The sequence below is a fragment of the Oenanthe melanoleuca genome, chromosome 14, assembly GCF_029582105.1.
Source record: "Oenanthe melanoleuca isolate GR-GAL-2019-014 chromosome 14, OMel1.0, whole genome shotgun sequence".
Taxonomy (NCBI): domain Eukaryota; kingdom Metazoa; phylum Chordata; class Aves; order Passeriformes; family Muscicapidae; genus Oenanthe; species Oenanthe melanoleuca.
The window spans coordinates 11,798,327-11,809,438 of NC_079348.1; the positions used below are offsets into that span (position 1 = coordinate 11,798,327).

Consider the following 11,112-nt stretch of genomic DNA (forward strand, 5'->3'; position numbering starts at 1 on the left):
TTTATTTATTTTGTATTCAGAGTATTTTTTTCTATTCCTGGGACAAAAGGGTGGCTGTGCCCCAGGGCTCCATGCAGGAAGGGCAGGTGGAAGTGCCAGGAGCATCTCTGTGTCCCCCTGTTCCTCCTGTGAGCTCCAGCAGAACAAGCAGAGATGACAGGTTGACCTTGGCTGTAGGAACTGTAATTTTGCCTCCCTGCCTGGCACAGCCAGACTCAAGACTCTTCCACCCTACAGCAAACCAAGTGCCAGGGAAAGGAGACTCACTGGGCCAGGACATCAGGAATGTCTGACCAGGAGAAGGGAGGAGTCATGCCCAGGCAGAGCTGAGTGCAAAATGTAGCTGTGGCTGGTGTGAGTGTAAACCATCACATGAATTATGCCTTCCTGCTCATCCAAAATAGCAGCATGTTTATGCATCTTCCTTTACTTCTTATCACTTTACTGGACAGAGCACAATGTTTTCCCCATCATTATATTAGATCTTGAATTAAGGCAACTTTCTTGTTAGAGGGTGAGGGTTTGGTTGGCTGGATTTTTTTAATTGCTGCTTTTAAATTCTACTGAAACAACAAGTAAACAAATAAAAAATTCGTTAAGAGAGAGGCAGCTCAAGTTAGATGAAAGTTTTACAGCACAGAGCTCTGCTTTCCAAAGCAGCAAATCCAGTCACCGGGTCATTAGCACAGCATGCAGCTCCACACAAACGAGCAACATTACAACTTGTGTCGTTTGCAAGATTTGCTAATATTTCAGTGTCTTAACAGCAACGTTTCAGCCTAAAAGCTTCCCAGAAGGCACTTAAAGATTCCAAACGCCAGCTCCAAGCGGCTGTGGGTGCACTGACTCATTACCAGCACATTTAAAACTGCACATCTGGGCTGGCTGGTGGCAGCTCTGGGGTGCTGAGGGGAGGCAGGGAAGGGCAGGGGAACATCCATCCCTGCCCTGCCCCTCTGTGTGGGCTGGCTGGGGCTGTCCCTGGGACCCCTGGAATGCACAGAGCACATTTTGGGGCTGGGCTGGGGAGATTCCCCCAAAGAAGCTGATGCTGGTTACGATCCAGGCTTGATAGCTCTGCTGCTTTGAGCACGTCAAGTTAATTTCATGCTGAATAAGGGGAAAACTCATGCCTGTCACAGTGCTAGATATCAGTCAGGGGCTAAGAACAAAGGCTTTGAAAGCCTAATGGCTGTGTTTGCCACATGGCTTGGCTGCAAGGAGGGAAATGCAAGTGCCTTTGTGCTCTCCACCAGGCACATGAACCTGCCTGTGGAAGAGGAGGTGGCTACAGACAGGTCTTTATTCCACTTAAAATGACTTTGCACAAAGCTCCCAGCACTGGTGGAGGCACTCTCTGAGAAGAATGGCTCTGTAAGGGGGTTGGATCTCCCTTCTGCCTGTCCATCCCTTATCCCCAGATTTCTCTTGAAAGATAACTATTATAACCACTTAAAAATGAGCCCAAAGGAACTCCTGCCATTTAAAGTCAGGTTATTATAAGGGAGAGCAGGAATCTTTGGGGGCTTCTTTTATATGTTTTGTTAGGGTCTGTTCCCCAGCTGTGTTATGTTCTTTAAATCATTACTTGCGGTCTAATCTTCTTAAGCTCCTTGTTTCATCTTAGGAATTGTAAAAAACAAAACAAAACAAAACAAAACAAAACAAAACAAAAAAAAAAAAAAAAAAAAAAAAAGCAAAAAATAAAAGTTTTAAGAAGAAATACAGCAACGAAAACATCCCACTGAGTTGAGTTATTTAGGCAAACTGCTTCTCCTGGATGAAATACAGAAGTGAGATCTCAGAAAACCTTCATAAGCTGCACCATAGGAATGCAATTACTACTGAAACCAGTGTAATCACAGTTGCTCTCTTTCAGAAGTAATCTTTAAAACTTCACCAATATTTTCAGTAAAGCCATCTTAGCAGCAAGCAGCTCCATATGTAGGGGGAAGTCCCAGATGTTTTACAGATGCCCTTCCTGGGGGATTTCCCAAACCTCTGCATGGCCCATCTTGAGGCTTTTTCAGTTTTAAGTTAAATCTGAAAGATGCAGAACTTGTCATAGATGAGGGCATGGCACTGTACCTTTCACTAGCAGTAAAAAGTCCTCTGCATTGTTCTGTATCACTCTTTAGCACGTTTCTTTTATTGCTATGCAAGGAAGGAGTGTCCTGTGGTAATTTTTCTATCAGCTACAAGCTACTTGCAATTTTTCTAGTCAGGGTGAGATAATTAAAAGTGACTTGAAGAGTTAAGCCTCTAAACTTCCTGACAAGACTGTTGGTTTCCTTCTCCCACGTAATCTTTGTCCTTTTCCTCCACATTATCATCACATGCACAGAAGAGTTGATTTGCTTTCACTAGTTGAGATTCTAGGAAAATTCAGTTTTCAATTCCTCTTAAATAACTTACCTAGGCTGGGCTATTACACAAAATGTTCAGGAAAGCGTAAGGTCAAAAAACATTTAATTAATTTGTGCATGTGGAGGAATGCATCTCAGAGGGAGAAAATCCTCAATTCTATGTTTTCTTCAAGGTGAGGGCTAAAAGGTAAATTCTCTGTGCAGCAACATGGAAAAGGCAGTGAGCAGCCCCCACTCCCCATTGCACAGAGGGTCTGGCACCAGTGATGGGAGAGGAGCAGCTGTAATTCCATTGTTCATTTGGGACAAAGGATTGCCATGGCTCTGTGCTTCAGCAGCTGTGGCCTTCCAGCAAGGTGACACACCTGGGGGTACCAGGCATGTCAGACACCCTGAACCCCCCAGGTCACAGCCTGTGCCTGCCTGTGGCAACCCAGCCCTGCTGCAGAGCTGCCCCCCAGGCACGTCCCTGAGAGCCTGGGTGACCCTGGGCTGATGCACTGCTGTGCCTCAGTGCATTTATCCCATTGCACCATGATTTAGTGGGGTTGGCTGTTTGACCCAGCCCTGTGCAGGTGCTTGTCCCTGTTTAAGCAGGGCAAGGCTGGGTTTGGTGGGGCTCATCTGCAGCTGCCCAACCCCATCTACTCCAGGAGCTCAGCACAGGAGGGGCAGGACAGTTTGAGTTTTCCTGCTTTAGTGCAGTTTTAAACAAAAGAGTGAAATGCTTTCAGTGAGTTCAAAACTCTTTTTTTCTAAGTAACTAGTAGTTACTAGTGAATGAAATATGATGGACAAAAATCAAAATAAAGCTAGCCTGTGACTCATACAAAATGTACATAGCTGCCCCAAACCAGGCTTTTAATTAGTTCATTCTAAAATCCTGAAATTCTGTCTTCCTGGTAAAAGATTTTTAGCCCTAACTTTAAAAAAAAAGAAAAAAAAAAAAAAAAATCCGTTCCTGAATTTACAGAAATCAGATCACCTTATGTGCTCTGGGGTGAGCCCTGCATAGGAGCAAATTTAAACTCTTAGCTCTTCTCTGATTAAAATACACTGTTGATGTGTTGCCTGCTCGTGCTTACAAAACAGAGAATGGAAAACTTTCACTTTTAATGTGTCTGCTTTTCTGCAGCATGTTCACAAACACCAGAGACCTTATGACCTTTCTTTTCAGCAGCCTTAAGGTTGTTTAAAATTCCTGGGACCTGTTCACTCAGCAACCTGCCTTCCTTTACCTCAGTGCTATGTTCCTTTGCAGACCTGCAGCATTGCCAACATATCTTCTTTTTCCTTTTTTTCTTTCCTATTTATTTATTTGCTTGTTTTAATCTCTGAAAGCAATTCTGACAATATAGAGGAGAAAATGAAGTTTAAGTTTAGGAGTGAAATTAGAAGGGAGAAGAACTTTAGTATTTGTAGAAAAAGTGCAGAATTCTCACAATTAAAACAAACAAACAAACAAACAAACAAACAAACAAGTTGAAACTATCCTTTGTGAAAGTTCTAGACAAAGAAGTCTCCCAAGATTGGACCACACCTATTCAGGTGACTTCAGTCTCTTAAAATCCTGGGAGTACTTTGTCTAAAAGTATTTGAAAACATAAAAAAAAGGCATTTGGGGGCTTTCAAATAATCCTGTCTGTACTTTGGCATTCTTCAGTATTCTGAAGATCCCCCCTCAGTTTGGGCAGATTATTGCTAACCATGGTGTCTGTTGGCACCTAACTCCTTCAACAGAAGTAAGTTATTTGGTTTTCACTTTCCCAAATCTCCAGTTGTCTTACAAGAATTCGTTTCACTGGGGATTTGTTCCTTAGGGTGTTCCAGTAATGCTATCCTATTTTCCTGTCCCCAGTCCTATGCTGGGCTCCACACAGGTATGAAATTCTATAGAGTGGTGGCAGGATCAGGCTGACTAAAGGACAAAGAGACAGACAACTTGGGGAGAGCACAAATTTGCATGTATTTCCATTATTTTGGCACTGGGCAAAACGATTTCCGTAGTGACTTCCCCTCAAAGCCACCGAGAATAAAGCTAGAAAAGAAGATTATCAGAAAGTAGGCCATGTTGCTCTGCTTATCATATTCATGTTGCCACTTCTTATTTTCCAGAGGTAGAAAATTTCAGAGTGGATTCAGAGTGGAGGGCTGGTGCAGCACGCTCTGGTGATGCCTGCCCTCCTCTTAATCCCAGGGCACAAATTCCAAAGGTTATAGATGGTTCTTGCCATGGGAATCACAGATTAGGGGACAACACTGGGGGAAGACAGGGGGAAATGTTGAATTCTTATAGAGTGAACTAACAGAGGGTCATGTCAAAAAAAAAAAAAAAAAAAAAAAAAAAAAAAAAAAAAAAAAAAATACATGTACCAGAATCTAGAGACATCCCAGAGGAATTTCTTGTCTCTCTGGCAGAATTTACCAGCTGTAGCAACATGCATATTTCTCTCTTTATTCTTAGTGTAAGAGAACTGCCAATAAAAGCTGCTTTTCAGCTTCACAGATAAAACTATTTTTTCTTTTGCTTGCTATTTTTCCTGAAAGAACTTTGTTTGCTTTTTAACTGTGGAGCAAGAGGGCCCCAGAAATTTCAAGTCTGTGATGAGACCTCAGCTACAGAGCTCATCAGCTGAGTCTGTGAATTAACAATGTCTGTATCCCTGGGCCATCATTCTTCTCAAATAATAGGGAGCTGGATCATTGCCCTTCTGGGTGAACATCAAAAGCTGTGGCCAAGAAGATGTGAAACATTGCTTCTAGAAGAACAAAGGTGAGGACAGCAGAGGCACTCAGAGCTGCAAGTGCAACTGCTCACTTCATTAAAAAGGTGGCAAATCTGTGGGTGGCGAAATCAAACAGAGGTGGGAGTGTTACAGCCATGATCTTCCATGTTTTCTCAAGCACTGCAGAGCTAAGATATCACCTCTCACTTCAACATTTGACAGATTTTATTTTATATGGCAGGCACCTCGCAAACTTGAATTTCATTTTAATACTCTGGTAAAGCCTCCCTCCTAGTAATAATGTTCTGCTTTCTGCTTTATAAACCACCAGAAAATCCATACGCTTCATGTTAATTCTGGTGAAAATACCTTGAACTGAATATCCTTCTTGAAATTTTGTGACACGTTTGCAGCCTTAGAAATTCTTATTTGGAAGACCTGCATCAAAGGGCAGGTTTAAATCTTAGCTTAAAAAAACCCATATGCTCTGCTGGAAGTGTAGATAGTGGAATCTTTTTTTTTTCCCTACAAATCAAGTGCAACCTCGTTTAATTGGTTTTGTGGTCCTTCCCTACTGCTTGCTTTCCACTGTTATACAATAATCTCCTTTTGTTAGAAAGCAACAAAAAAATTAGGTTTAACTATGTCCCCTGCTGGTGGCCTTGAAACTTTATGGCCTCTCCCTGACACCCCATGCACATGACACTGTTCAAACCAGCCTTATTCTTTCTTAGGACAGGAATCAAACTCCTGAATAAATCAGAATTATTTCTCGTGGAAGACTTTTTCCTAAATTGCATTTATGCAACTTGTAATTACATTTCACATGAAGTACCAGGGAGGACTATGGGGAATAGGAGAGCACCTACTGTAAATATCTATTTCCCACAGAAGCCATCAGGGCAAGTTATTAGCCCTTTGTGGCTGTAATAATTAATTTAATTCAATATTTGGGGTTACCTGGGGTTTAAATTGGTACTGATCTTAGTCTAATGTTTCCAATTTCAGGAATTGAAACACATTACTATCTGCCTTTGCCAGCATGCAAAATGTTAATCTTGATAGATTATATTAATCTTTATAGAGAGCACTTTTTGTTCCACTTATATTTCAGCATCTTAACTCCTCGACATAAGGATGCTTTAGCTTTTTATATTGAGAACACTGCACATTTATTTTAATTGGATAACTGAGCTTTTCTGCTTACTGAGCTGTCTGCCTGACATTTGCAAAATGCAGCTTTTTTTTCCCCCCAACATAACCTAGCTGCTCATTTTTATAAGGCCTGTCATCCAAAACGCAGAACCTAATCCTTAATTAGTTGTCATATTTGTTTAGATGTTATACATCATCCATTGGACTGAACTGTTTGGTTTACTGTCCTTTCATAATGTCCATTAAATTATTATTTTTGCATTCACTCATGTTTTATTCAACAGTTTTCCTGCATCCTGAACTCCTGACTCACAGGCCTGCTGCTGAAGAGAGAAATCATTAATTGGCCAGGCACAGAGGCTGCCCAGGCTCTGAAGGGTAAATCACAGCTAACAGAGCAAACCCAGCCCAGCAGGGCTGAGCAGGAAGAAGGCTGGAGGGCTCTAAAGCAACTTCACAACAAACTTCTCTCCAGTTTGGCTTTTCAGCAGTAAATCCCTTTTGGAATAGGAACTACATGAAGCCAGTCTGTCCCGTGGGATGGAGAAGGGACACTCCACTGTCCCTGATCCCCTTTAACCAAGCAGGAGGGTCATGGAGGCAGGTTTTATTCACTGTGATGTGGAACAGGGGTTGGAATCCAGGGCAGAGCCCCAGCCAGCAGAAATTGTAGAAGTGTTTCCAACTGATTAAATATTTAAATGAAATGGAAGGTCTTTCACAGAAGAAATGAGAATAACCTAACCCAATATACTCATGACAACTCCATGTGGAAAAAAATTCCTGTATAAATTGAGCCAAGAGGAGACTTTTAAAAGCAACCTCCCACATCCTTTTGTGAATACCTTGAACATGATGTCAGTGGGCATGGCAATCACCTCCACCTTCCCTTCCACCCAAAACTCATTCTTTGTGCCCTTGCCAGGCACTGCAAACCTCACAAGGCAAGGTCACCTACCCTGAGTGCCCTGGCAGGATGTTGTGTAGGAATCTGAAGAGCAGCAGCATCCACTATAGAGAGAAAAACAAGAGCTGAGCAGCAGCTTCTGGCCCTGGGTGCTGCCTGCCTGGACACCTCAAATGGCATTGTTGTTTCCAGGATATAATTCTAAGTGTCTGCCCTTCAGAATTGTGCAACCTGTGAGTTCCACTGCCCTGCTGCCAGGCAGGAGCTGGACCCAGCCAGGGAGTCACATCCCTGCTACAACTACACTGCCATTGCTTGGCACTCATCCTTCATGTGCATATAGGAAATAGACCTGCAGAATTAAATACAGCATGAAATAAAAACCTCTGTTTTCCAAGTGAGACAACAATGATGAGATCTTGGAACTAAAGTACTTCTAATATTTCACCTCCCTGTGCTAATCTCCGCCTTACCTGAGGAAGAGATTCAAGTTGCTGGTACACTGGCATGTGCTGCCCATCTCCTCCTCTGATCCTAGTCCATGTCCACTGTGCTTTTTGTGAAGTGCTGAGAGACAATTATTGGTATGCAGAGCACTGGGGAAGTGCTGGAGAGGCATGAAAGCTGCCTGGAAAGTCTGAAAATGCTCAGCATAAAGCTCCTGTTACAGTGAGAGGTGAAGCATATGCCCTTTAGGTACAAATGAAGCATCAAGATAAACTTTTATAATACTGGAAAATGACTCTTTTTGATGATACTTTCATAAATTCTTCAAAGACCTCCCAAAATCATTGTCTCCCTTCTGATCTCACCTCCCACTCGAATCTTCTCTTCCCACTGAAACAAGGTTACTTTGTATTTTACTTTTTTTCTTCTTTTTTCTCCTCTCTCTTACACCTACCAAAATGATGATATTTCAGCTCTACTTTAGGGAGGAAATGATTTGCACAGCCTTTTTTTCCTCATGCATCTGTACTGTAAAACTGAAAAAATGTGGCAAGAGGAACACGTCAAACTTGCAAAAAAATCACTTGAGGCAAGAAACAGCAATATGAGATGACAGCAATTGAAACTGAAGACAAGGTTTCCCAGAAAGTTTAAGAAAATTAAATTCTAGTTAAAAAAATAGAATCCTAAAATTTTACCCAAATTAGAAGCTAATAACTTGAATGACCAAAAGGATGACCAGGGACAGAGTAGTACAGGACATCCAACACTGGGACAGCTCTAAGATCTCCTATAAAGCTTCAATTTATTCTTGGCTAGACAATTAAAGCTGTATAGGAACTTTAAATAATTGGAATAAAAATACCCTTCAAAGATGACTGCCTTTTGTCTTCTGGTAACATGTGGTGCTTTCCTTATTCTCTGGCCAATTGTCCAAGAAATACAAAGTTATTATTAATTTAGCATTTGTTGGCTGCTTGGCCAAGAAAGGAAGCACTGCTGCATTAGACACAAGTAATGATAGCAGACAAAAGCAGATGAATCCAACCACATAAAAATCATGTGGCATTTCAGGTTCTCCATGCGTGTCTGTGTGTCCCACTTGTGTTTATCTGCCACGATGCTTCTCACCTGCCTTCAGCCCAAATCTCACCCAGTGTTACCACCTGAGCCATTCCATCCACCCAGCAGGGCAATGCATCCATCACCCCTGATGTGCAGGAGAGTGCACCTAGTGCTTGTATGTCACACAAAGATATAAATTAAGCACAGCATAATATCTCCCCACCATCCCTGCCAAATATCAGGGTTTCTTCTCTTCAGCTTCCTGAAAGGATTCAGGCACTTGGGAGAAAAAAACTTCCTGCTAAACTGCAGCCCAAGCAATACTGAATCCCTTCTCTGTGTCTTGTCTTGCTCTGCTAAATAGAGTACAATGGGAACTCAGGTAAAAAAGTCACATAATTCTGCTGGCATGCATGTGACACGGCCAAGGCACTTTACCCTCACCAGCCTCATGCTGGGCTGAGGGGCATGCCTGGAACTACAGCATGTGGACACCTTTCTTGTGTATTTATTTGTTGGGCAACAAGCTTGGCAGTGACAGGAGGAGCCTCTGGAACAGCAGTCTGCTGTCCATGGAAGGACAGTGGCCAAGATGTGAAACATCCATGGAGGGATAACTGGGATTTGGAAGATGCTTTTCCCACCCCTATGAACAAACCCCAGTCATTCCCCACGTGTCATGCAGCGTTGCCTGAACAGCACAGCTGATGCTGGTGGTGGAATTTGGCATCTTTGGCAGCAAACCTTGAAGCCAGGGCCATGCTGGCTGTCCTGGACTGTGGTGGCCACTGTAGGTGCACACACGGACAGAGGGACAGACGCACGGACAGCAGCCCCTCACAGCCCACAGGCAGGGCTGGCACACGGGGACCCAGCCCCAGCAGGAACACCCCCAGCCCCACGGGCACAGCCCTGGCACCCACGCTGCCAGCAGGAGAGCAAAATGACTTGGAACACCAACGGAGTTGTACCTTTTCAGACTAAGCTTTTATTTTGATATTACAAACCATTTTTCTTTATTCACAAATCACGGTTGTGATATAAACACTAATTTCTAAAGACAGATATACACATTTTCTGGGTTTGTAGGGTTTTGTCTTTTTTTAAATCTGTTTAGAAGTCACTATATTCCACATATGGTAGTAATAATTTTTTCATAAGTCATATTATCAGTAGTTATTTATATAAGTGAAAACATTCCCAATATATATTGTAAAAAAATTTCAAATGCTTTTCTTACATAACTATTTCAGACATACATTTTAAAATGACTACTAGGAGTACTGTAGGAGTTTTATAAACAAAATATTTTCTAATATGGGCTGCACCCTCAACCTTTCAAGATAATTTTAATAGACTAAAACGCCATATAATCATTTGGAGAGTGGGAGCTGTAAAGCCATCTCAGGAAAATTAAAATTGCAAATAAATTCTGTTATTCTCTACATTAGACATTTTGTGTGTGCAATTCCAAAAAAGATGTCTCATCCACACTTTAAATTGGAAACATTTGGTAAACATTTTTCAATTTGCTTTCATCACGGTGTTTAAACAAAATTTACTTTTTCTTTTTTATTAATAGGAGGCTTGTTTTGCATATCTTACATAATAAATGTGGGGATCGAACTCTTAATAAATTTCAGTTCATTCCCTCACCAGTATAAATATATGTTACTGCCCCATTTTTCATCGATTAATATAGTCTCTTTCTCTCTCTGTTTCAATTTTAAAGATAATTTATTTATCATCCTTAGATATAAATGCTACAGAAACTTCGTTTTCAAATCTTGTGAAACTTTATTGATGGTTATTGTTCAACTGATCATTCTGCATGCACATACGATGACAAAGAGAAAGCCTGATCACAAACACTTTTTTTAAAGCAGAGTTGTTATAGCAAGTTGGCAGGTTCACAGCGGTGAGTTGATCATTTACTAAGGTGCTGGCCGGGAGGCAGCACGTTACACATGAGGATATAACTACCTGCAGCAAACCCCTGGCGGGGCGCTTTGCCGCGTTATTTATTTAAATACAAAACCAAGAAGACCCGTGACAAACACCCCAACTTAGGTTAACTTGTAAACAGGACAACATGGAAAGAGTCCAAACATATGCACAGACAAACTGCAATTTTTCAGTGGTGCCTGGAAGCGTTTCCGGGGCGCGACCGGCGCCTCGTCCCAGGAGTGCTGGGGTGGGAGAAGCTCCTGCTTTTGTCCCAGGTGCAAAAGTCATCTTGGGCCCAAGACCGAGCAGAACTGCCTCAGTCTGGGTTGTAAATCGAGCATGGGGCTTGGAAATTGAACGGTGGGGTTTGGAAGTTGAAATTGGGGGGGGCGAGTCGTCACGCCTTGAAAAATTGCAGATTGTTTACACGACACAGTCATGTTTCAAAAAGTACCAAGCTGATGAAAATACCATGATTATCTCTACTCAATGATTGCAA

The 11,112-nt window shown here is 42.1% G+C and overlaps 1 protein-coding gene across 28 annotated transcripts in view; it reads right to left on the bottom strand.

Moving 5' to 3' along the window:
* Positions 1–9,641: 9,641 nt before the first annotated feature.
* RBFOX1 (RNA binding fox-1 homolog 1) overlaps positions 9,642–11,112 on the bottom strand; it is a 1,071,989-nt gene continuing 1,070,518 nt past the window's right edge. For all 28 annotated transcript variants that reach the window (XM_056503454.1, XM_056503462.1, XM_056503455.1 and 25 more), the window contains one exon: positions 9,642–11,112. This exon is cut by the window's right edge. The gene's annotated coding sequence lies outside the window, so the exon portion shown is untranslated.